At 40.1% G+C, this 27,158-nt stretch overlaps 1 protein-coding gene across 1 annotated transcript in view; it reads left to right on the plus strand.

Moving 5' to 3' along the window:
* The window catches only part of LOC124527293 (uncharacterized), a 214,261-nt gene that overhangs the window by 16,147 nt on the left and 170,956 nt on the right, over nucleotides 1–27,158 (plus strand). The gene's annotated exons all lie outside the window — the stretch shown is intronic.

Raw genomic sequence — 27,158 nt, forward strand, 5'->3', positions numbered from 1 at the left:
GAAATGAGGGTAAGAGACTGGGACATCTTTAGCAAATACCTGAAATGAATCTTGTTAACATTCTGGGAGGATTCTGATGGCAGCCTATAGTCTGAGATGTTTTCAACCTCTCTCTCTCTTCTCTCTCTCTTTTTCTTTGTCACTTTTTAACAGCTTCATTGAGGCATAATTTAAACACGATACAATTTACAACTTAAAGTGTACACTTTAGGGGCACCTGAGTGGCTTAGTCTGTTGAGTGTCCAACTCTTGCTTTCAGCTCAGGTCATGATCCCAGGGTTGTGGGATCAAGTCCCGCATCAGGCTCTGTGTTGCCTGCTTAAGATTCTCTTTCACTCTCTCCCTCTACTCCTCTCTCCTGCTTGTATACACACTCTCTCTCTGTCTCTAAAAATGATTAAAAAATTAAAGTGTTCACTTTAATGGTTATTAATACATCACAGATATGTGCAATCGTTGCCCCAATTTTAGTACATTTTCGTCATCTCTTTAAAAAAAAAAAACAACCCTCAGTTCTCTCTGTCTCCCTGTCTCTCTGCCCCTCCCTCACTCACAGTCTCTCTCTCTCAAAAATAAATAAATAACCTTAAAAAGCCCTCATATCCTTGGGGCGCCTGCATGGCTCCATCGGTTGGGTGTCCGACTTCAGCTCAGGTTACGATCTTGCAGTTTGTGAGTTTGAGCCCCACGTCAGGCTCTGTGCTGACAGCTCAGAGCCTGGAGCCTGCTTCAGATTCTGTGTCTCCTTCTCTCTCTGCCTCTCCCCCGCTCACACTCTGTCTCTGTCTCTCTCAAAAATAAATAAATGTTAAAAAATTTTTTTTTAAAAAGCCCTCATATTCTTTACCTATCACCTTCCACCCCTACCAGCCACAAGCAGCTGCTAACCTACACTCTATCTTTGTAGATTTCCCTGTTCTGGACATCTCATGTGAATGGCATCATGTAATATGTGGTCTTTTGTAACTGGCTTCTTTCACTTAGCATAATGTTTTCGAGGTTCATCCATGTGGTAGCATGTTCCAGTACTTCATTCCTTTTTATGGCCAAATAATTCTATTGTATACATTCCTACATCTTGTTTATCCGTTTGTCAGTTGCTGGACATTTGGGTTGTCTTCTCCCCTTTTGTCGTTATGAATAATGCTGCAATATCATTTGTGTACCAGTTTTTGTGTGGATGTATGTTTTTATTTCTGTTGCATCTGTATCTCGGGGTGGAATTGCTGGATTGCAGCCTTCCTTTGTGCTCCTATCCTTGGGACGGGAAAGAGTTAGTGATTCTACTCTTATCTCCCTAAAATACTTCCCTGTGAGCAACTTTTACTTATCAAGTAATGTTCCTGCTCGTCAGCAGCTTTGGTGGGCACTTTGGGTTCCAGGCTCTTCAGGATCTAGACAGAACCTGACAGTAGGGTAACTACTTTTTTCTGCAGCAAACGTAATTGTAGACTCCATTATACAGGAAAGCAAAAATAGCACTTAACCTGCATCTTTCTTGGTTATTTAAGAAATAAGAAATAAACTGTCATCATTTCTCAGCTCCTATTATAAATACCTCTATAACCTCTCATAGAAGCTTCTTCTTTTATTTTTTTAAAAGTTTATTTATTTAAAAACTGAGAACAAACTGAGGGTTGATGGGGGGTGGGAGGGAGGGGAGGGTGGGTGATGGGTATTGAGGAGGGCACCTTTTGGGATGAGCACTGGGTGTTGTATGGAAACCAATTTGACAATAAATGTCATATATTGAAAAAAATAATAATAATAAAAAATAAAAAATAGCATCTCAAAAAAAAGTTTATTTTTTTATTTTGAGAGAGAGAGAGAGGGAGGGATGGAGGGAGGGACGGACGGAGGGTTGGGCAGGAAGGAAGGGAGAGAGAGAATCCCAGGTAGGTTCCTCATTGTCAGCATAGAGCCCAGTGTGGGGCTTGAATTCACAAATTGTGAGATCATGACCTGAGCTGAAACGGAGTCAGATACTTAACCAACTGAGCCATGCAGGCGCCCCTCTCATAGAAGCTTCTTTCACTGCTTATTTATGTACTCATATTTGTATTCATTATTGTGCTCATTCATTCACTCAATACAATTTATTAAACACCTACCTCCTGTCAATCACTGTACTAGACTTGATGGATATAAAGATATTTAAGACATGCACTTCTTATTGGAGAGAAATACACATAAATAGGTTGGTATAATACAATATGGTACTGGTGAAATGTCCGTAATCCATCTTGGGGTTACTGCAGAAGGCTTACTGAAATATAGAGATGTAGAACATGGATATAGAGATAGTTTAGGGAACTTTCCAGGAAGAGAAATTGGTGTAAGCAGATGCAGAAGAAAGAAATATGGTACGAATAATTCGGTATTGCTGGATTATAGCGTGCTTCTGGGACAAAGAATCTTCAGAGGGAAAATATAATTGCTTAATGTGTGGCCTGCCGGTAGGAATTAATCGTTAAGAGAGCAAAGATTCTGCAGTGATTTACAACTCCCCACTAAATAGCTGTGTGATATCAGACAAGCCATTAACCTCTCTGTGCCTCATTTGTTATCAAATGTTGAGTGGGAAATACACTTTATAGATATCTCCTTTCTAAAGTGACCCATGAATTGCTAAAACAAAATTAAAGTCCTAATGAACTTTCTAATATTGTCTCAAATATAGCCAAGGCTTGGACAGATAAAACTATATAGGATCGAGGAGATATGTCATAGATTGGATTCCAGATTAAACAGATTGAAGTAAAGGACTCTGAAATAAGGAAGCAGATGAATTTGGAACCTGGCTTGGTGCCCCACTGATGCCAACCGCCTACAGAAGAAAATTTCCAAACCCCAATTTCAAGTCTGCTCTTATCCTTCTCCAGCTCCACCCTTCATGAATCACGAAAAGGGCACACCTTTTATCTGACTTCAAATCCTCCCCTAATAGTTGTTTTGGAACACTTGAGGCATCTCGGCAGATTGTGGATTGTAGATCATTGTAAGCTATGTAGCTATCCCATAGTACTCAGTACTCATTTCTTCATAGATAAAGTGGTGGCTACCTTCTCCTGTAAAATTTGGATATTTCTATGTCTTTAAGATCATATAGGAGGAGGGCACCTGGGTAGCTCAGTTGGTTAAGTGTCCAACTTCAGCTCAGGTCATGATCTCACAGTTCTCGAGTTCCAGTCCCGTGTCGGGCTCTCTGCTGTCAGCACAGAGCCAGCTTCAGATCCTCTGTCCCCCTCGCTCTCTGCCCCTCCCCTGCTGGTTCTCTCCCCCCCCCTTTTCTCATTTGTTTCTCGAAATAAATAAATGGGTAAACTTAAAAAAAAAGATCATATAGGAAACTCTGTAAGGACTGCATCACATTTTATTCTTAGATGTATGCTAGCAGTGGTCATTTAGTTCCCCTCTCCCTTTTCGAAACCTATACAGCTTTATTTTTTTATCTTCATTTACTGTCTCTAGCTTCATTTACTGTCCATACACAAGCAGAGAGAATAGAAAGAGCCACAGCAGCTCTTTAAGTTTGACATGTGCCTACCTCCAGAGCCTCTGCTTTTATCCATCACCCCATATTGATAAAGCTATAAGGAAGACCAGGAGTAGCTTTGATGCCCAAACAGAACTGTCCCCAAATAATGGGCTCAGTCGTAAGTGTACATAAGCACAAGAGGGAAAGATTTCTGATTCTTCCATCCACTTGATCCGTCTGAGAGGTTGTCTTCCTTCTTTAATAGTTATCTCCATGAAAGAGGAACAAATACTGAATGGCATGGAACATGATGGAACCTGCAAGACACTAAATGTAAAGGGCATAGAAAGAACAAATTAAAGGTACGCTATGATGTTGGAGGAAAGGTTTAATTAAGTAACTAATACCTATGTTCTCAAGTTGCTCTAGGATCATTTAATATAGTACACTCTCCTTTACAGTACTTCTTCAGAAGAGCCATTGCTGATGTGGGTGCATTGTGATTAATAAAGGAAGACCTTACCCTGGTGAAAGTGAAATTTCCATCATTGCTGGTAAAGCTGCTATTCACTTTCGAGTCACAGAATTACCACCATTTGTGACCTCAAAATTTTAAAGTTGCATAATCTGAAATTTCCATGGTGGCTGTTGTTCATGGAATGTGATTTCCAGAACTGAATGCCTAGGATAAGGCTGTTTGGAATTTAAGGTTTTAGTACAGGCACCACTTACGCATTTTATTTTCATCTGCTTCATCAGTCTTTAGTTGTCCAGTGGTGGGTTACCAAGTTACTTCAGTTTTATTATTTTACAGAAAATGTTTTACATATAGAAAACATGATTTATATGTATATTACTAAGACAATGAAAGTAGACCATCAATCCATAGGAAGTTCTATTTTCTTTTGGGAAATTAAATATCAGAAAGAAACCCACTGGGAGGCCTCCCTCCGTTCCCTCTGCCCTGCTGTTGTTTGAGCTGTTAATGGCTACAGCTGCCCAACTTGCCCATTTGCCTCAGGGTGGGACAATTTTTGTGTGTTACTCTTGTTTCCAAACTCCCGGTAGGATCAAGCTGAGCCTAGACTTCAGCTGTAACTACATCTTTACTTTGCTTCATTCCCACCTTATCCTGCTTCCTTCACATCTGTACAAGTTTGTTCTGAAACACTCCCTCCATAAATCACTTGTGTAAGGATCTTTATCTCGGGCCCACCTCAAGAAACCCCATCTGAGACTCTATGTGAAAACACTCATTAGTTTCAAATGAGGGTAAATATAAAAAAAAATTAAAATAAAACAAAGCAATAGAAACCATTTTTGGAAAAAGGAACTTTACAAAGTATTAAAGGATATCCATCTAAATTTATAAAAATATGCATAGATGTCTGGAAAGTTTGACATATAGTGACAGAGTAATGTGAATATTATATACAATGATTGACATTCAAGTAATTGAAGCACAGAAAGCCAAAAGTTGTCCATAGATGACTCCCATCAAGAACAAGTGTGTACATCTATGAACTTACATTTAATGATCATGACCCTGTCAGCTACATCCTGTTTGACATTTACAGAAAGAAGTGTAATAATGGATTGATGAATTCATTAACATTATGAATCATGTAAAAACAGAATCTTTAATGCACTTTATTAAGTGTTGACTGTTGGTTTGGAGAGGACAAAGATTACAGAAGTTTTAAATTGGGTTCTCAAAGGGCAATGAAATTGGAACAATCATATTTTACCCTAAATGATCAAAGGATAAAACTCACATCTGTCTGTAATATTGTCATCTCTCTGGACTCCCATCTGTCCAGAGGAGTTTATGTAAGTCCAGAAAAGCACAAAACTCGGGAATGAGCAGAAGGGGAAATGCCAGTTGCTGAGTCAGACACTGGATGAGAAGTTCTGTCCTGATTTTTCTAAAGAAAAAGACAACAGATTTGAGATTGAGGCTCATTCATTTATTTATTCAACCCATATTTAAGGAGCACCTCTTCTGTTCTGGGGTCCCATGCTTGTTGCTGTGGTTACAGACATGAAAAGGCAGAAATGAGCTCCCAAGCCAAATTTGCTGCTGTAATCATTCCTGGTCTGACTTCCATCCTTTTTGCAAATGATTTCTGGAATTTATAGGCTCTGTCTACATTTTTGTGGTTTCCTAGGGCTTTCAAATATTTAACAATGTCTAAGCCTTTCCCGATTGCCTTAAACTCCTCTGTTAATTTATATTCCAGAATTGTCACAGGGAAAATTGGATCTATTGCCTTTACCCCTCCCCTAAATAATCCTGTAGTTATGATGATTTAATGTATGAGTATTTGTCTTTAAATATTATGTGTCTTAATTGTTTTTTCCTGAAAAAATGAAAATGCTACTTATATCGTTGGGAGTTTGATGCTAAAGGTTAGCATCCATGCTGTAAAGTTCTTCAAGACTTTGGACACAAGAACTCCCATGTTTAAGAGATTAGTCAGTCCATCCTGTATCATGCATTAGATTTTGATGTCTTGATTTATTTATTCTATTCAGTCCTTAACCCATCTATAGTTCAGTAATCATAGCAACTAGTATTTGTGAATATCTTTCATGACATCTGATTTGTCACAACTTTGAGGATTTTATCTTAGTAAGTTCAATGTTTTAATAGTGTGTGAGTTTTGCTGAGTACAGCATTTGGAATTCTGAATAAGTAGCTGAAAGTTAACCTCCTATAGAACAGGGGTTTGGTCCAGTGTGCTAATATAGCTTGTTACATTTTGGTGAATATTTTGACCACATTTTGAGATAAATCGATGGGAATAAATTTCTCAAGTACTTTAAAGAAAATTATTTATGATGGTTCTTTCATCTGTTAATGGACGAGTGTTATTTTTCTCTTAATGATATAAGGATTTTTATCTTAATTTTTAAATAGAAGTATGTAAATGAAATTTGGACTTGGGGAACCACTTTGAATTTCCATTAAGTGTCTTTCTTTTTATAAAACCACACCGTCTGAGAATAAGTCTTACACTTCTGTGCCTTATATTAGTGTATAAACAAATTCTTTATATAGATTATCTTCATCACTAGACTCTTACCGGTGTGATTGTGCCTGTGTCAACTTAATGCTCAGGAGTATGCCTCCTACTCAAATCTATGGGCTGTTGGATTTTTAAAAATCCATTTGGATCAAGTGGATTGTCTACAGAAGAGTGGATACCTAATTGAAAAGAAAAGCAATATTTTATCTGATGTGACAAAGAATTCTTTTTTTTCAATATTCAATCTCTGAGAAAATTAACTAATGAGGAATAATTATATTACTTATCAACCTTCTATTCATTTTACCACATTGTTAAAGGCTTATATTCTGCAAATAATTCGCATAATGAAACAATGGGCATAAATTACATACCTTAAGAAACATTCAGAATTCAAATAGTTATAACCTGATTCATAGTTCATTTGTTAATTTCTTTTTTTTAATGTTTGTTTATTTGAGAGAGAGAGAGCACAAGCAGAGGAGGGGCAGGGAGAGAGGGGGACAGAGGATCTGAAGTGGGCTCCATGCTGACAGCAGAGACCCCGAAGCTGAGCTCAAATCTGCAAACCATGAGATCACGACCTGAGCCGAAGTCAGATGCTTAACTAACTGAGCCACCCAGGTGCCCTCATTTGTTAATTTCTAAGAAAATTAATTTCAAAGTAGATAATTTCTAAGAAAAGCCTTAATAAACAAAATAATTTAATCTTGAAGTAGCAAAAGTATGTTACATTTTATAGATTCCATTTACTGCTTCCTCAGTCCATACATTTCTACTATTATTTACTGATTCATTGGTATCCTCTAAATAGCTTGAATTTTTAATATGATTCATATTACTCGGGTTGGTCCTCAGGTGTGCATATCAGAAGACAAACACAGAAATAGCCCCAAATTAGCAAGCTTTTTATCACTCCCAATGAAGAATATATCTTCTTAGCAGGTACAAAGAATTTTGGACCCCCAAATCCATTTGGAAGCAAGCTGTCAACATCATACCCCATGACCCCAGAATACCTCCATAGCCAACAAACAAAGACACTTTACCGGAGAACCATCAAAATCAGGAAATTAACATTGCTATATTACTATCATCCATTCCTCCATCCCATTCAAGTTTCCCCAGTTATTTCAATAATGCCCATCTTAGTAGAAAGATCCAGTTTAGAATAATGCACGTATTTAACTGCGCTGTCTCTTTAGACTCTGTAGGTTTAAGAAAGTCTTCAGTCTCCTTAAATCTCATAAATTGAACACCTTTAAAGCTTAAGGACCAGTTATTTTGTGGAATGTCCTTCAATTTGGATATGTCTAGTTTTACCTTGTGATTAAATTAATACATCTTTGGCAAGAATATTATAAAAGTGATGCTGCTTTCTTTTCATCGCATCTCGGCAGAGGTGCAGGATTTCGAGCTGTCCAATTACTGTTGATGTGCACTTTGATAACTAGGTTAAAGTGGTTTCTGCAGGTTTATTCACAGTACAGTTACTCACTCTTTGTAGCTAGTAAGTATTTCATGGGGAGGTACTTTAAAACAGTGTAAGCATTTCATTCCTCTTCAGATTTTGAGTTATTCACTTACTTGTTTATGTTTTTATAGACTCATGGTCTGCTGTTTTATTTAATGGACTAAAATCCACTACTATATTTCTTTTGATGCTAAAATTGTTGTGGGAGCCACTTTGATTGTTTCTATATTCTTTTGATGTGTCTCCATTATTCTTTGAGCATTTCTTTACTTTCCAGCATAGTAAAACATTCTGGTCTCATCTTATACTTTTCCTGTCCCATCCTAGTATTCGTCATTTTTCTAAGGAATCTTGTTCCTTCTAGTGAGAATATTTAGAAGCCAAGGTTTGGATGGTAAATGTGCTCATTGCTATTGGGGCATCACTTCTTCCAGACTAACTCAGAGGGTAAAACTAAAGAGTATATGAAAGTAAACATATGTGCACAGATATATTTGTTTCTTTTTAATTTTTTTTAATTTTTAGTTTTATTAAAAAAATTTGTGTGTGTGTTTATTTTCGAGAGAGAGGGAGAGAGAGACAGTGTGAGTGGGGAGGGGCAGAGAGAGAGGGAGACACAGAATCCACAGCAGGCTCCAGGTTCTGAACTGTCAGCACAGAGCCTGATGTGGGGCTCAAACTCAAGAACTATGAGAACGTGACCTGAGCCGAAGTCGGACACTTAACTGACTCAGCCACCCAGGCGCCCCCATTTTTTTTTAAGAGAGAAAGAGAGTGTGTGTGTGTGCATGTACAAGCAGGAGAGGGGGTGAGGGGCAGAGAGAGAGGGAGACAGAGGATCCAAAGCAGGCTCCGTGCTGACAGCAGAGAGCCCAACGCAGAGCCCTGAGTGGGGCTTGAACTCATGAGCCGTGAGATCATGACCAGAGCCATTAGAGGCTTAACTGACTGAGCCACTCAGATGCCCCAATTTCTTACTTTATCTAGCAGATAGATTGAAATCCGTAAGTTCATACCAATGCCTTCAATTTCAACTTATCACCATTGAGTTCTTTCTATTTTTTTTTTTCCATTTCAATATTTATATCTTTCTTCTCTGACAGTGAGAAACCCAGCTCCAGTTATATGGAATATATTTGCTTATTTGATCACACCCCTGTATGTAACCACACTTCCATTGCCCCAGCTACTCTTTGCCCTGCACCAGGCTGTCCTTGCTCTTCTAGGCTTTGACACCCCACCCTGGATAGCCTTCCTGGACAGATGTCCTCACTGCCTTCTGTTTGCGGTACCCTGAGCTGAGCCATTCAGCTCCCCATGCCCCCACCCCTGCTGGCCTGTTTGCCTATTTTGCTGTGCCCTAATTTATTGGGTTCATGACTAAATTCTCCAGGAAAGAAACAAATGGAAAGGGAACCACCAGTCATTAGATTTATTAAGTGCCAAATTTCTAAAATAAATAATTTAATGTATTATTATTATTATTTTTAGTATATTGTGTATATTAGTATATTAGTATATTAGTATATGTATTATTATTTTAGTATATTGTGAAGAGAAAGATGGTGTATTTCTGGAAAGGGAGGGGGTTTTTTTGTTTGTTTTTGTGAGTTTTTTTTTTTGTTTGTTTCTTTGTTTGCTATTGGTTTATAAAAACAGTGTGGGATGAAGGATATGCTTTGCTGGCAAATGACTTGCAGCACCATGGAAGAAAGAGCCTTGATCAATGGTTTCAAGGGGGTAGAGGTGAGTCACCAATACAGTTTCAAACAGATGGAGTTTTAGGGCCCATTTTCCCTCCTTCAGTCTTTTTTTGTGATGGTTCCTTTTTTATTTTTATTTTTATTTATTTTTTTGCTGCTTAGAAATGGTCCTAGAGTTTGTGATTGTGAGGGACTGACCTTTCGATATCATCAGAGTTAACACTCTTAATATTTTCCTGGTATTAAGCCATTTTAACTCGTTTGTTACTTTGCTAGGTCACAGACTACCAAACACATTTCATATGAGAGATGGGCATTGGCTTCCTCAAAATATAATTGCAAAATATAATAAAACAGTGAGTAAGACAGGAGCATAGCAAAGTTACCTTCACACGGAAGCTGGTGGTGGTGGAATTTCTCAGAAGGAACCACAGGGGGCGTTTGCCTAGGACTCCAGCATTAACACCCCACCAGGTCATGTCACTGATCAATAGTTACTTCTTTTGTGAGCATCAACATGCCTTTAAGATTTGCTCTAGTCTATTGGCTACATGCGGAATGCCATGAATGAAATAAGCCTGAACAGAAGTCACACAATTGTTACAGTCTATCATGGCAAATTCTACTTTAGAGAGATTTTTGACTTGATGGACCGTTGATTTAATAAATCAAAAGGAGTTTCTTAAAGCCCTTGTGTTTTATCAGCTTGCTGCAGTTGCCTTGCAGGCTCAATGAAGCCATCTTTCCGGACACCTGGGAGGTGACCGATGTCTCTTCTTGATGAACTGCTATGGCTTCTTATTTCGGTTTTTCATTCCGTGAAGGAGAGACCACTTTTTGACTTTTTATTGAATGCCACTGCTAAAAGGTGCTTCTATTTCACTCTGTGGAATACTTGAGGTGATTTTTTTAAAATGTTTATTTATTTTTGAGAGAGACAGACAGAATGCAAGTGGGTTAGGGACAGAGAGAGAGGGGGATACAGAATCCGAAGCAGGCTCCAGGCTCCGAGCCGTCAGTGCAGAGCCCCATGCGGGGCTCGAACTCACGGAGCTGTGAGATCATGACCTGAGCCAAATTTGGAAGCTCAACCGACTGAGCCACTCAGGCACCCCAGAATACTTGAGGTGATTTTTAAGACATTCTTCAAGGAAATGTTAATACTTAAGGGAGGAATGGCTTAGTATTCTAGTTGGAGCTGGGAGACCTAGGTGTGTTTTTGTTTTGTTTTGTTTTTGCTTTTGTTTTTAGTTTCAGGGGTAGGATTTCATGATTCATCACTTACACACAATACCCAGTGCTCATCAAAACGAGCGTTCCTTAATACGCATCTCCCACTTAACCCATCCCCCCACCAACCTCCCCTCCAGCAAGCCCCAATTTGTTCTCTGTAGTTAAGACTCTGTTTTCTGGTTTGCCTCCCTGTCTTTCTTTCCCCCATGTTCATCTCTGAAGTTTCTTAAATTCCACATATGAGTGAAATCATATGGTATTTGTCATTGCCTGACTGATGTATTTCACTTAGCAGAATACTTTTTAGCTCCATCCATATCATTGCAAATGGCAAGACTTCATTCTTTTTTAATGGCTGAGCAATATTCCATTGTGTATACATATCACCTCTTCATTATCCATTCATCAGTTGAGGGACATCTGGACTCTCTCCGTAATTTGGCTGTTGTTGATGATGCTGCTATAAACATCGGGGTGCATATATCGCCTCAAATCAGTATTTTTGTATCCTCTGAATAAGTACCCAGAAGTGCAACTTTTGGATCCTAGGGTAGTTCTATCTTTTTTTAAACGTTTATTTATTTTTGAGAGAGAGAGAGAAAAAGAGTGAGTGGGGGAGGGGCAAAGAGAGAGGGAGACGGAGAATACGAAACCGGCTCTAGGCTCTGAGATGTCAGCACAGAGCCCAACACGAGGCTCGAACCCGTGAACCGTGAGATCATGACCTGAGCCAAAGTCGGATGCTCAACCAACTGAGCCACTCAAGCACCCCAGGGTAGTTCTATTTTCACCTTTTTGCGTAACCCTGTACTGTTTTCCACAGTGGCTGCACCAGTTTGCATTCCCGCCAGCCATGTAAGGTTTTCTTTTCTCTGCCTCCTTGCCAACACCCGTTGTTTCCTGTTGTTAGTTTTAGCCATTTTGACAGGTGTGAGGTGATATCTCATTGTGGTTTTGATTTGTATTTCCCTGATAACGAGTGGTGTTGAGTATCTTTTCATGTGTCTGTTAGCCATCTGGATATCTTCTTGTGTCAAACGGGGAGACCTAGATTTGAATATGGACACAGTTACTTACTAGCAGTGTGGCCTCAGTTTCCTCATTTGTAAAATAGGGCCTTATCATTATCTCACAAAGTTTTTTTGTTGAGCCTCAGTTAAAATAAATAAAGTCAAATCATTTCAATACTTGAAAGTGCTGTGCAGATGTAGGGCACTATTAGTATTTTGTAAAAAAAAATCATTTATTTAAACGTAAAACAATTCACTAAGAAAAAATCCAAATGAAAGTGAACTAATAACGTAAATAAAATTACCTTAAGAACTGTTGACAGGGGCACCTGGGTGGCTCAGTCGGTTAAGCAACCGACTTCAGCTCAGGTCATGATCTCATGGTCCGTTTGTTCGAGCCCCGCGTTGGGCTCTGTGCTGACAGCTCAGGGCCTGGAGCCCGTTTCAGATTCTGTGTCTTCCTCTCTCGGCCCCTCCCCTGTTCATGCTCTGTCTCTCTCTGTCTCAAAAATAAAATAAACGTTAAAAAAAAAATAAAAAAAAAACTGTTGACAGAATTTTGGTTTTGTAAAATGCAAATTTGCAAATGTAAGTTTGTTTTTGGACTTAATGAGTGTAAATATATTTGCTCTTTTAATGTTTAGGTAGTTACTGTAAATTCCAAAAAGTTTCAAAAGTGTTAATTCAAAAAGTCTTTACCTTGTAAAAGCAGGTTTAATTTCAAGGATGGTATGCCTTTCGTACCCCAAATCATCTCTAAGTGGTAAGTCTTAAGCATGTTAATGTAAGGGGTAGTGTTAAGATTTATTCAAAATGAATTGAACAGCTGATTCTAAGTCAGTTATGGTAGATTACACAACGAATACAATAAACAAGAGTTAAGGCTGTAATGAAGATTTAAATTCCATGCTTCTTTATTGATAACAGTTTCTAGAGATGAAGAGTCATCCTTCTCTTCCTGGTATAATGAAGGAGACACCCCCACATTTATAAATGCAAATGTCTCTTACAAAAGGCTAACTTCTACTTGGTTTTCAGAACTTCTTTTCAGTTTCTTAAAAGTAGCTAGCCTTGGGGCACCCGGGGGTGGCTCAGTCCATTAAAAATCTGACTCTTTTTTTTTTAATGTGAAATTTATTGTCAAATTGGTTTCCATACAACATCCAGTGCTCATCCCAACAGGTGCCCTCCTCAATGCCCATCACCCACCCTCCCCTCCCTTCCACCCCCCATCAACCCTCAGTTTATTCTTAGTTTTTAAAAGTCTCTTATGGTTTGGCTCTCTCCGTCTCTAACTTTTTATTTTTCCTTCCCCTCCCCGATGGTCTTCTGTTAAGTTTGTCAGGATCCACATAAGAGTGAAAACATATGGTATCTGTCTTTCTCTGTATGACTTATTTCACTTAGCATAACACCCTCCAGTTCCATCCACATTGCTGCAAAGGGCCATATTTCATTCTTTCTCATTGCCATGTAGTATTCCATTGTCTATATAAACCACAATTTCTTTATCCATTCATCAGTTGATGGACATTTGGGCTCTTTCCATAATTTGGCTATTGTTGAAAGTGCTGCTGTAAACATTGGGGTACAAGTGCCCCTATGCACCAGCACTCCTGTATCCCTTGGGTAAAATCCTAGCAGTGCCATTGCTGGGTCATAGGGTAGATCTATAAGAATCAGACTCTTGATTTGGGCTCAGGTCATGATCTCACCATTCGTGAGACTGCGCCTGTGTTAGGCCTTGTGCTGACAGTGCAGAGCCTGCTTGGGATTCTCTCTTTTCCTCTCTCTCTGCCCCTCCCCTGCTCACGCTCTAAACAAACAAACAAACAAACAAACTGGAATAAAAATAGCCACCCTAAAATAATCTTTATGCCAAAGAGACATATTTTGGGGTGGTAAATTCTGCTCCCCTACACTGGTCACTTGCACGGAATTGTCCTTCATAGTTGTGTTGAAATCTGGTGGGCCAAGGGATATGGCCAAGGCTCTCCAAGTGCCTGCTAGAAGGAAGAGGAAACAGAGAGTGTAACAAAAGTCATTATCGAATTATTTATAATAGAGGTGAGGTAATGTCGTAGTTGTAGGGTCATGAGGCCAAATGAAGTGGAAAATGAGCATTAAAGGCATTTCTCTAGAATTCATCAGAGCAGAGAACACTGTGATTCTCATGATTGACGTTGAGTATCTAAATTGATGTATTTCTGTAATGGCTGAAGTTTAACAAGCTATTTTAGTTTGAAAGAAGCAGGTTTTTAAAAACACAATGTCGGACGTTCTGATCCTAAATTCATTAAGTCATGTCTGATCTGTAATTTGGTGTTCCAGATGGACCTACCCTCAGGAATGGAGTTTGCAAATGGCCTGTTTTCAGATAAAGCTACCAATAGGTGCAGTTAGCGTTATCAGAACTCTGGTTTGAGGCAGTCTCTTGGAGGCTTATTATCACGTTTCAAATTCTTACCATCCCAGAGAAAAACCAAATCATTGTAAATTGAAAGGTCATTAGAGTAATAAGTATTTCACTGAATCTGACATCTTCGATGACCATCAACACCCATCTAATTTGCCCCTTATTTTATAGAGGCTCATGGGACTGTGATAATTTACCTAATATCACAGAGTTTGTGAATGGACAGGCCAGGACTAGAACCCCCACCCCCTCCTGGAATTCAGTTCAATATTTTGCAACATGGTAGATAATATGCACTTGTCAATTTTCATAATCAATATTTCACTTTTGTACTATTGCAGGGTCATTGTTTAAGTACTCAGTGATACACTTCCTGACCTTTAGAATTTTAAATCACTGGGCTTAGTGAAATTCCCCAGACACCTTTGGAAACTTGTAGAAAGGCATACGAATGCGGGCACTTAGAATATTTTGAATACCAGAAGGCAAAACTGCACAAATAAAATGACAAGAGTTTTAAAGAACACCCTAACAACTGGCTGAGTGAATCACCTAAAGTTGAAATGTTCATTTAACTTGTCTGCAGAATTTTTCTTCCTCCAAATAAGGGACTCCTTAGGGAGAAGAGGGTAACAGGTAAGAGCATTCACCTCTTGCCACCTCTGGAGACAGAATGTGCTGCATATTTATTAATACACATTATATATAACACAAAACCAATTTTTTTTTAATCCAAGGAGGCCTGTGGGGTCCAGAGTGCTATGGTCATCTAGGTCTGGGCAGACCTAGGACATTGCTGTCAAGAAATTTCTGCAACAAAATAACGTACCAGCCTCTGAAGTTGAATTTCAGGAAGGTGCTTCATGACTTTGACTTATACTTTTATTGCTGGGGAAATGGCATATTCACTGTTTCCTTTTGTTTGGCACCAGCCTGCCCAACATTGGGGGGTGGGGACCCCCAATGTCTGTGGCTAGCCAAGAGCTTTTCCTGCTCTGTTTGGGAAGGAGATAGAACCTCATTTTTCTTTATGTATCTCCGATGAATCACTCAGAGTCCTTGGATTCATACTTCTTGGGTATCTCAAGAGTGAAGAACTAATCCAAACTCAGGGGGGATGATACAGACTCTTTTCAGATGCGCTGGATCCCCCAGGCCCAAGGATGGGTGTCTGTGGCAGTGGGTGATGCCCACGGTGAAGGAGACCTGTTGCCTGTATTCAGAGCAGCTGCCAACATCCCCGAGCTTATTCTGGCCCCTACTTGACTGGAAAACACCAACAGGTAACAGCGCCCCTTGGACTTTTTCTTTCTGCCCTGGATGTCCTTTTCTGGCCATAAGTGCTTGAAAGAAACGAGTAATGAGAGGACAGGGGACAACAGAAGCCATGAAGATCAACGTGGGCTGTTTCCTAGAAAGGTTAACAGAAGCGACAGGGCAGGAGTTACAATCTGAGTGAGAATACTTAAATAGGGTACTGATATGTTTTAATTTCAATTTTTATTTTTATCGTGAATACTCATATCTGTATTTATTGAATGAAGACAATGGACACGGTTGAATAAGCAATAGAACTAATGGTGGATAAGAAATTTAAAAAAAACCCTATCATGATGGAAAATTTCAAATATATTCAAAGGGAGAGAGAATAGTATCAATGAACCCCATGTTCCCATCATTCTGCTCCAACAATTATACAATTATCAGTTCGCAGTCTATTTTATTTGACCTATACCCACACTCCATTCCTCCTCAAATGGTCTTGAAGCAAATCTCTCTGGGTTTATCTTTAATAGTTTTGATCTTTTTTAAAAAAAACCAATTTTAATAAAATTGTTACATCTAAAACTTAACTCCTTAGTATCATATAATGTTCAGTCTGTGTTCAAAGTTTATTCGCCATAGTCAGTGTGTTTGAATAAAGATCCATATGAGACATGGGGCTCCTGGGTGGCTCAGTTGGTTAAGCGTCTGACTCTTGGTTTTGACTCAGATCATGGTCTCATGGTTTGTGGGATCAGGCCCCACATCAGGCTCTGTGCTGACAGTGCAGAGCCTGCTTGGGATTCTCTCTCTCTGCCCCCCTGCCCCCGCTGTCTCTGTTTCTGTCCCTCTCTCTCAAAATAAATAAACATTTAAAAAAAACTATAAAAAATAAATAAAAAAAGATCCATATGACATTCACCCATCGCATTAGGCAGATATGGCCCCTAAGTTTCTTGTAGTTGTGATAGTTCTCAGTGCGTCTCTTTCTTACGGACTTTTTTTTTTTTTAAACTTTTTTTTTAATGTTTAAAAATGCTTAACTGACTGAGCCACCTAGGCGCCCCTCTTGTGGAGTTTCTGTTGTTGTTGTTGTTGTTGTTGTTGTTATTAAAAAATAGTCTAGGGACACCTCACTCTGTTAAGTGACTGACTTCGGCTCAGGTCATGATCTCGTGGTCTGTGGGTTCAAGCCCTGCGTCCAGCTGTGTGCTGAAAGCTCAGAGCCTGGAGCCTGTTTTGGATTCTGTGTCTCCCTCTCTCTCTCTGCCCCTCCTCTGCTCACACACACACACTCTGTCTCTCTCAAACATAAATGAACATTAAAAACATTTTTTTAAATAAAAGAGTCCAGTTTTAATGCAAAATATTGTCATTTAAGTCCATATATCAGTGTCCCAGGATTGGTTTATTGGACACATGATTCTGTGCTGAAAATACCATGTGCCCTTCTACCATCCCGTGCTCCTGGAGGGCACTGTTTGTGTTTTACTCCTTGGGTATCCCTGGCTTATCAATAGGCATTGCCTGATTGTGAGAATCTTTTCATCCGGTTCCGCATTACAATATTCTAATCATGTTGGCCTATAGTTACTGATTAAACTTTGCAGTAACCCACTCATTTTGTATGTGGGCAAAAGCAATACATCGCAGTGGGTTGGGACAGTGGGTATACATGCAGGCTCTGGGCAAGGCTGGGACCCGAGTTTGAAACCTAGGAACACTGGCTGGCACTTTGCTTTGAGCAAAGGCTTCCCTGCACTCACTGTCAGTTCTCTCAACCCTTAAGTGCATCTGATGAAATTGATAGCAGCTGCCTTAGAGGAGTGTCATCAGGTTAAATACAGTGTTTGAAAATGCTTAGTTTGGTGCTCCCCACAGAATGAATAGCAATAAATGTGAAGGTAATGATTGCTGGCATCCTCCACTCCGCGTCACTTTTTTTTTTTTTTTTTTTTTTTGGTGCATTTTGATTTTTCAGGCTTTAAAAAAATGCAGTTTTAGATTTACGGAATAATTGAGCAGATAGTATATAGAGTTCCATGTATCTGCCACTCTCCCATTTCCTTCTTATTTCCTATATTAAACATCTGGCATTAGTGTGGTTCCTTTGTTATAATTAATGAACCAATATTGATACATTATTATTACCAATACTCTGCAGTTTCTATCAGGGTTCACTGTGTGTGTGTATAGTTCTCTGGGTTTTGATAAATGGGGGATGTCATGTATCTGTTGTTATAGTTTCAAACAGAACAAGTTTACCACCCTAAAAGTCGCCTGTGCTCCATCTATCACGACCACTGCCTGCACCCGCTCCTGGAAGCCAGAAGTCATTTTTCTGTCTCTATAGTTTCACCTTTTGCAACTATATAGGTGGAACCATATAATATGTAGCATTTTCAGACTGACTTTTTCCATTGAGCAGTATGATGCAAAGTTTCATCTTTTTAAAAAATGTATGGAATTCTACTTAATGCAAAGAATTACACAGTGCATGTTCTATGTGAAGACATAGGAGCTGCTTTTGATACTTGTTCATTTTCTTGGAATAATAGGAGACAGATTGGAGGACTCTTTCAGCATGGAGCAGAGAGTAGGCAGTGAAAATTCTAGATTCTCTATTTATAAACACATTGTTTTGGATTATAGCTGATGCATATGTATGTGGAGTGCAGCGGTTCATACAGCTGGTCCACGAACGGGGTGCACTTTGAAAATACAAATTCTTCCAGTTTCTGATTCTACAGGGTCAGAATAAGGCCTGGGAATCTGTATTTTCTCGGCTGCCCAGGTAATTCTTAGGTGGAGCCATTTCTTTGGTAATAAAATGAACCCTGGCTTTGGTGTTAGAGGATTTGGCTTCAAGTTTTCACTCCTCATCAAAGCACCAAATATTTATTTAACTCCTTCCATGTACCAGACCTTGTGCTAGGCTCTGAGTTGATACAATGATGAGTTCAGCGGTCACGATTTCCACCCTAACCAGCTTATACTTGAGAGGGGGCAGACATTAATCAAAGAATCACACAAATAAATGTTATTTATCGGTTATGCTAGGTGCTAAGAAAGGAAATACAAAATGCTATGAGAGAGTGTAACAGAAGAGTCTGACTTAGTCTGGAATGAGGTCAGTGCTTTGCTTTTCTCTGAGAAAATGACCTTGAACTGAAATACTACCTGTGAAGCGAGGGCAAGATGTCCACCACCAGGTCAATATCGTTTGGGACACCGGGAATGGGTTGGGGAATTAATCCCTTGGTCTCTGTCCTGCAGATAAATAGCTGGGGCACTGGTTCTCCAATCATCCTCCTACTCTACTGCAGTAAAATTTCTTACAAGTCTCTAAAACATGTTTAATAATTCTGCCAATTTTATTTGTCAGAAACTCAATCAGCTTGCAAATAGGCCTCCCTTAACAAGTGTTAGAATTTTAGTTGTTTGTGATTCTAAAGGCTTCTCTGTATATGGGTAGGGCCAACTCATTTACTGAGAGGTATGCAGAGAAGAGAAAAACATTTGACTTCGGATCACACTCACTTAAGAATTGTGTGACACTTGTTGTCATGTGTTGCAACTGGCCATCTCGTTTCATCTTCACTGTGGCCTTAGAGACATGGATCATTATGATCATTGCCCAGGCGTGAGAGAAATGTCGAGCTCTGCTGCACGGACACAGTGCAGAGCTGAGCGCAGTGGTTTGTGCTAAGGAAATAGTCAGTGGCACCTAGGACTGTTATTACTATCATTGTGTCCGTTTTGAGCCCCCACTGTATGCTCACATGTACACAATATACGATCCTGGCATGCCAGCTTCCCGGGAGCTCACCTCACCTGGAAGTGAGGTTCTGCAGAGGACTCCCTGTGTTTCTTCTCCTACTCTCCAAAGCCCACCAAGGTCTCTTCAGAAATCTATGGTTCAGGGACACCTGGGTGGCTCAGTCGGCTAATCATCGAACTTCAGCTCAGGTCATGATCTTGAAGTTTGTGCATTTGAGCCCCACGTTGGGCTCTGTGCTGACAGCTCAGGGCCTGGAGCCTGCTTCAGATTCTGTGTCTCCTTCTCTCTCTACCCCTCCCCCACTCATACTCTGTCTCTCTCTCAAAAATAAAATAATAAACATTAAAAAAAGTTTTTGGGGGCGCCTGGGTGGCGCAGTCGGTTAAGCGTCCGACTTCAGCCAGGTCACGATCTCGCGGTCCGTGAGTTCGAGCCCCGCGTCAGGCTCTGGGCTGATGGCTCAGAGCCTGGAGCCTGTTTCCGATTCTGTGTCTCCCTCTCTCTCTGCCCCTCCCCCGTTCATGCTCTGTCTCTCTCTGTCCCAAAAATAAATAAACGTTGAAAAAAAAAATTTAAAAAAAAAAAAAAGTTTTTGTTTTTTTTTTTTTTTAAGAAATCTATGGTTCAGCCCAGAGGAGAGACTTTCACAGCAAAGCAAAATGAATTGTCCTGAACATATTTCTGATACTAAGAATTCTACCCATTTGAGCTGGAATTATGTTTTATCTCTTGATGGAGATCTTTTTCAATAGGAACCATATTTATGCACTGCACCTTATTTTATGCTACACGTGATTTTGTACCATGTGGTAAGCCCTGTAATAAAGCAAGGTTGTTTTTTTTCCCCTATACTTTGGGGGCCATGGGTGACAATGTAGAATTATTTTAGAGGTTACAAGCCCACTTACCTCCCTCCCTGAAGTCTTTCCTCCTATCTTATCATAGTACCTGAAGTTTCTATCTTTAAGAGTCATTCCTTGGAATTGATAAGGCCTTGTGTATAAAAAGCCCCTATTAAAATAACATGCTACCTAAAAAAAGTAACCCATTAGCATCTATCAAGGCTTAAGTGTTAATTATAATCATGAAGTTTGAAAGTTATGGCTAAATGATTTATTACTAAGAAACCAAAGGCTCCTAGATATGTCTGGATCCAAGGATAGAGCCAAAGTTTGAATGATTCTAATGCTGCAAAAAAATCAACACATTATGGAATCTTCCCTGCCTATTTCATATTTCATGATATGTTTAAGTGTTAATCATGGTGGATACTGTGAGGTCATCAAAGATGATCTAAAATATACTGAGTCTGCTTCCTTTTTAGAGCTTTATGGGAGAATTGGTTTCCTTCTTTGTCTCTTGAGAATTTTGCTTGACTGTTGGGTCTGTCCTAATGCTATAGTACTTGGTCTCAGGTTGGAACTGTGATTTTGTACATTGCCATGAAACCTCATGTTTAATCAAGCAGGTTGTTGGTACACATCCTTATCTTTGTTTTTTTTTTAATGTTTATTTATTTATTTTGAGAGATAAAGAGGGAGCAAGCATGAGTGGGACAGGGGCAAAGAGAGAGAGAGGGAGAGAAAGAGAGAATCCTAAGCAGATTCCACACTGTCAGCACAGAGCCTGATAAGGGGCTCGATCCCAGGAACTGTGAGATCATGACCTGAGCTAAAATCAAGAGTTGGACACTTAACCAACTGAGCCACCCAGGTGCCCCTTCTCTTTGATTTTGATTATATTTTGTATTCTAATAAATTATCTTGAATTTCCCTTTAAGATATTAATATTTTTTATATGTTTCATTTATTCTTGAGAGAGGGAGAGACAGAGCATGAGCTGGGGAGGAGCAGAGTGAGAGAGGGGCACAGAATCCGAAGCAGGCTCCAGGCTCTGAGCTGTCAGCACAGAGCCCGAGGCAGGGCTTGAACTCACAAGCCACGAGATCATGACCTGAGCCGAAGTCTGAAGCTCAACTGACTGAGCCACCCAGGCGCCCCAAAATTAAAGCATATTTAGGGTCCAGTTTTTGTCGTATTGAATTCCATGTCCCATTAGCTGGCTACGTCTTTCCGTGACCTTGTTGAATTGTCAGCAAAGGTTGTGGATTACTGATGAAGTAGGTATTTATTTTCTCCAGCAGAAAAGTGGAGCAAGGAATGTCTTTGCCTTTCCACATCACCTGATGCCACTATTCTAACTTTATCAACTTCCTTTTGCAATGTGTTCGACCCAACACAAAATCTTCCTCTTTTCACGCTAGTTTGGTTCCTAAATAAAATATTAGTCTGTTAGTTTATTTTAATGTATTATATGAAAGTTTGTCACTGTTCTGATGCTAGGATCCTGACCAGATGGGAAATGGATGAAATACGTGTTGGTGGAGGAAATAGAGATCCAGAGCATGGGAAGGAGGGCCAGACTGCTTTGGTTGGATGCCCCAGTTGAAGATCCTGAGTAGACAAGAAGCTTTAGTTACCAATTTGTGGTTTGGATATTGAAGTTAGAAGTGGTGAAGGCAGAGGAAGTAAGATATAAGAACCAAATTCTTCTAGTTCACAGCTTTATTTTTAGAACAGCCTAAGGTAGGAAGGAGAGCAAATAAAAGGAAGCAACTTCTTATCTGAACAGGACTTCAGCAGTTCTGCTGCTTGTAAAGGCCAGTCTCCTGCAGGTGTGTCCTTGGGATTTATCACATTGAGACTTGGTTCAGTTTAAGCAATACTCCAGCAATTTGAGAAGCTGGGAAAATTTCATTTGGAAAGCCTGTGGTAGCTCTACTGTGAATATAAGCAAGAATTTAAGGGACTAATTCCAAACCAGAGGGAAGGATCTTCTAGTCTAGTGATCTTCAATCAATAGGCATTAGACCACCTGTGGTAGAAACTGATGTATGTTGAAATGCAGATTCCTGCACCCTACCTGAGGCCTATTGGAATGAAAGTTCTATGGGGTAAGGTCTAAGAATCTGCATATTCACAAACATAGGTTCTTACAAGGGTCGTATTCATACCTAAGGCAGATACTTATCCCTGGAGACATGTCAAACCCATCACTTGGGAATGAAGATAGTACTTTGAACTTGCAGCTCAAATGGACTAGGATATTTTTGGTAGAACTTCCTATTATAAATAAAATAATAGTCACATCAGTAGCAGAGGGCTTCATAAAATATTCCAACCTCCACGGGTGGCATAATTTCCTGAGATGTTAAATCCTGAGGTGTTCTGAGAAGTTGCATTTTTTTTTTCGTCAAGTTCTTTCAGATAAATAAATGTGTTGAGGTTCTGAGTGTACTTACAGTTCTTACATCGGAATGTAATCTAATAGAATAAAATGTTGTGCAGCTCTTTTGATAACATCTGTTTGGATAATATAGAAGGATTAATGGATTTGTGCCTGTGTACTTATATACTATATATTTAGGTTTCATATATTATTTCTAAGTTGCATTATTTAACAGACACAGGCTATGCACTGTCCTAGTGCTTTTATTATAATCTAATGTAATATTAATTCACACTTATTTAATTTTGATAGCAAAGTAGAATTGAAGTAGCAATGATGTATACAGTGATCTGATATCAAAGACATTTTGCCCATCTGCTTTGCACTGATAATTGGTACATCGAGAATAAGCTTTGGATTCAGACAGACATTGGTCCCAGCTTTTCCCCTTGCTGGTTGTATGACCTTGAACATATTATTTAACTTCTCTGAATCTCTGCTTTTCAACTATAAAAAGAGGACAAAAGTATATTACTTCTGTAATATAGAAAATCACCTTAATCCAATGTCTGGAACATACCAAATGCCCAGGAAATACGATGCCCTTTTTTGCACTAGAGGAAAGAGTCAGGTGGCACTTTGTAGTTTCTGTATGCTCGGCTACAGTCTGTTATTGAACTTGGACTATTTCATACTTCATCTTTTCTTTCTTATCCTTATAATTGCCCTTTCTTCATAATGCAGCCATCGCCTTCCACAGGAACAATGAAGCACGGGACTGACCACATTCTGTTATGAATTTTGCACAAAGCCTGCTGACAGTGACCTCTCCAAGCAGTAGCATTCACTCCTTTGCCTTAAAAAAATGTCTCGCGAAGATTCTCCAGGAGGCGTGAGCATTATTCTTAGTCCTTCCGTTGCTTCAGTGTGGCACCGTCATCAGTAATGTGTACATTTGCAGTTTGGCTCCAGTCTCTTTCTCTGCTTTTCTCAAAAGGTACCACTGACCTTTCTAATTAGCTGGGTTGCGGATGACTGAGCTTGCACATATGAGGGCCAGTCAGAAAATAAATCTTCCCTGTTTCTGTGCAGACAGTCACCAGGAGTCAGGAAAAATGCCACCGAACATCCATAAATCTTGTATCTGCTTTCCTGAAGGGGTGTGAGAGAACAACTCTCCTGTCTTTATATATGACAGCATTCCTGAATGCGTGGGGAGGGTTTTTGATGTCAAATTTTTGTGCCACGATTGCAGGTGGCAAGAGTTAGCATCCTGCCGTTAGGAGCGAAATTAGATTTGGACCGGTAAAGGAAGCATTGATATGCCTGACATATGTAAATCACCTGAGCTCATCAAATGAGCTGTGGATAGGTTGCATTTCTCAGACCGAACCCCCACATTGAGCAAGAGGGTCAAAGCGGGCTGGGGAACAAGCTCTGGAATACATCTAAGCCGTAAGAGGAGAGAGAGAAATTAAGATCATGGAATCCATCCACCTCTTCCACCAAAAATGGTCATTTCATCATTTCCAAAAGCATAAAGAAAGCAGTTAAGCTTCTCCAAGCTGTAAAACCAGCTGTTAACATAGAAAGCACATGTTTTGGGAAACTGCACTAGCTCGGAGGTGAGAACACAACCCCAGGCCTCAGGACCATAGAGATCTCTAGATGAATGAGAAGAAGGTTGGCAGAGATTGAGAGAGCCTATTTTCATCTGAGAATCAGCATTCCAGGACTCTCCGGAGGGCTGAAATACAGCAACCCAGAGCAAAGGGGTTGCTCTCTTGGGGCCACAGCCTGCAAAAACACTGGCAACTCAGATCCTAAAACTCTGCCAGATCTAACGCACCAGCAGGCCCACGTGCAATGGCTGCCGGTTTCGTTGGTGAGGTGAGGTCGTTGCCTGTGAATTGCTTCTCAGGTCCTGGGTGAGGGATTGAGAGTGAACGTTAAGAGAACTCGATAGCAGCTTGACATTGCGTGATATCCAAGTGTGGAATCAGTGGGCTTATTCTGTGTGTGCTTTGGACTTGCAAGATCTTCCTTTCTTTTGTTTTTATTTTTAAATACAAATTGGAGGAACGATTAGCCCTTCATCACAGATTGTTTCTACGCCCACTGATGTTTTCTTTTTCCCCCTACAGCCATCCTCCACTACTCACGTCCCTACACAGGAAAGCTCACAACTTTCAGGTCTCAGGTTCTTCTCCCCTCAAGGCACATCTCCAACTCTACCCAATTCCAAGGTGTATGTGTATTTGGGTTACCCCCAAACCACCAAGCAAGTCTCCTGCACCAGCTGAGTGTCCTGTAATTCAACTCAACTCTGACATTATCTACCTGGAGATGTTTCTGATTCCACAGGTTGAGGGCTCAGTCCTACAAGACCCTCTCCCTTTCCTCACTTAAGAGGCTAGTTGAAAGTCCAACTGACTGATCAGCTACAGGTTTGATTTTGCTGCGGTGGCTCACAGAACTCAGAATCGTTTTACTTACCGGGTTACAGTTTCTTATAAAAATATATAATGCAGGAACAACCAGATGGAAGAGATGGATAGGGCGAAGTACCGTGTAGGGGCATAGAGATCCCATACCCAACCCCATCCATGGTTTCTCCACATCCACCACACTCTTCGAATCTCCATGTGTCATTCACCAACTTAGAAGATTTCCCAGTGTCATCCTTTTGAGGTTTTATGGAGGCTCATTACATAAACTTGACTGATTAAGTCATCGACTGTTGGCAATAAGTCAATCTTCAGCCTCCTCTCCTCCCCAGAGTTTAGAGGGGTGGGGCTGAAAGTTCCAACCCTGTAATTGCTGGGTTGGTTCCCTTGACAAACAGCCTTCATCCTTTTGTGCTTTCTGTAAGTCATCTCATCGACGTAACAAGAGACACATTTAGGAAATTCTGAGAGTTTTAGGAGCTCTGTGCCAGAAGTGGGACAAAGACTCGATGTATATTTCTTCCTATAAATCACAACATCACAACATCATCTAAGGAATGCCGAGCGCTGACTTGACAGCATATATCTTTTGAGATTTTCAGGATGTGGCCTTTAATGAAGCAACAACTAGAAAAAGGAAAGTCCTAGGACTAAAAAAAAAAATGTGACAGAAGTAGTACCAAACCTGGGGAATAGCTGGTTCACCTGAGGAGGTCAGTGAGACAATCTTTGATGGAGAAAATCATTTTGCAAATGTTTCCTTGATTGCTATTTAGTCATTCAGATGGCTCTATTAAGTTACCTCAAGATCTGTGAGGTGGACACGGGCAATAACTTCAGCAGCTTACCATTGTAAGCTTGTATGGTTTTAAAAAAAATGTGAACTAATTAGTGTCAAAGGTACATACAACTGCTGTGTAATGCTTTCGCCCCTTTCTGGAAAATGATCCAAATGTACATTTTTCATTCAGAATTGTGAGGCGTGTGGCACCCCTACAGCTCTATGAAATGGACCAATCTTTGTACAATGACTCATTTCTTTGTTGCATTTAGCCTGCCCATCTGGGGGTTACACAGCCCTCATTGACCACATTTCCACCCTTTGCTTGGGTCTTTAAATAACTCAGGAAGTGGAGTTGAGGGAATGAGGAGTTTGGCTCGCTTGGACATGGGTCGCCATGTTCACTGAGCTGACAAGGTATTGACATGTCCAAGAAAACTTTTCTCCTTAGAGGAACGATTTCCCATCGCACCTCAAACTTTCCTCCATCCCACTAGTGAAGGTGACTGCTATCCTCTTCTGAGGTTGTAGAGGACAGTTAGGTTAGCGCCAAAAGACAGCTTTTCACACTCTCGCCTTCCTCCAGAGAACGTGAAACTAATTGGTGTGCGGCATGAAAGCAAGAAGTTTGGCAGAATTGGCAGGTGTGAACATTCTTTGTTCACACCTTACAGTCATCTAGGGGAAAATGACAGAGATGTCCTGATAGGAGCTCTTTCCCTTTGCCCAGTGCTGGCCATGCAGGGCACTCTATACCAACAGGAAGGTGTGCCCTGTGGAAAGAACTGACGTGTGATTCAGTTCTAGGAACTGATCCCCATGACACCTTGCTGGAAAGTAACTCGTTAGCTGTGATCTTATAAAATTCTGGCATTCTGAGGTAAAGTGGTTTGATCACTATTATGTCACATAAAGAGGGACTTTGGAATAGCTTTAAAAGGACCTGTAGATCAATACGAAAATAAAATGTTTGAGTCTAATGAAAAAAATTCCACTTGGAGGAGAATGTATTCAGACATTTAAAGTGTGTGTGTGCATGCATGCATTGATGTGCACGCACGTGTGTGTGTGCGTGTGTTTGCATGTGCACGTATTGTAGGGAAAGAGAAAATCCATGTAAAAGAAAGTGTAATACAACCTTCTGAAAATTTTATAGTCAAGGCATAGCCCTGAGTTTTGGAACTACTGGATGTAAAAATTATCAAAGGATGTAAAGCATCAGTATGAGTGAAAAATGAGAGCCAGAAAATATCAGTGTGAGTTATGACATCAATAGACCAATGAATTGCCAATGACACAGAGGTGCTTTATGAGC

This window comes from Lynx rufus, unplaced genomic scaffold (genome assembly GCF_022079265.1).
Source record: "Lynx rufus isolate CCGP_SWC_20201006 ecotype Redwood Valley unplaced genomic scaffold, mLynRuf1.p SCAF_5, whole genome shotgun sequence".
Taxonomy (NCBI): Eukaryota; Metazoa; Chordata; class Mammalia; order Carnivora; family Felidae; genus Lynx; species Lynx rufus.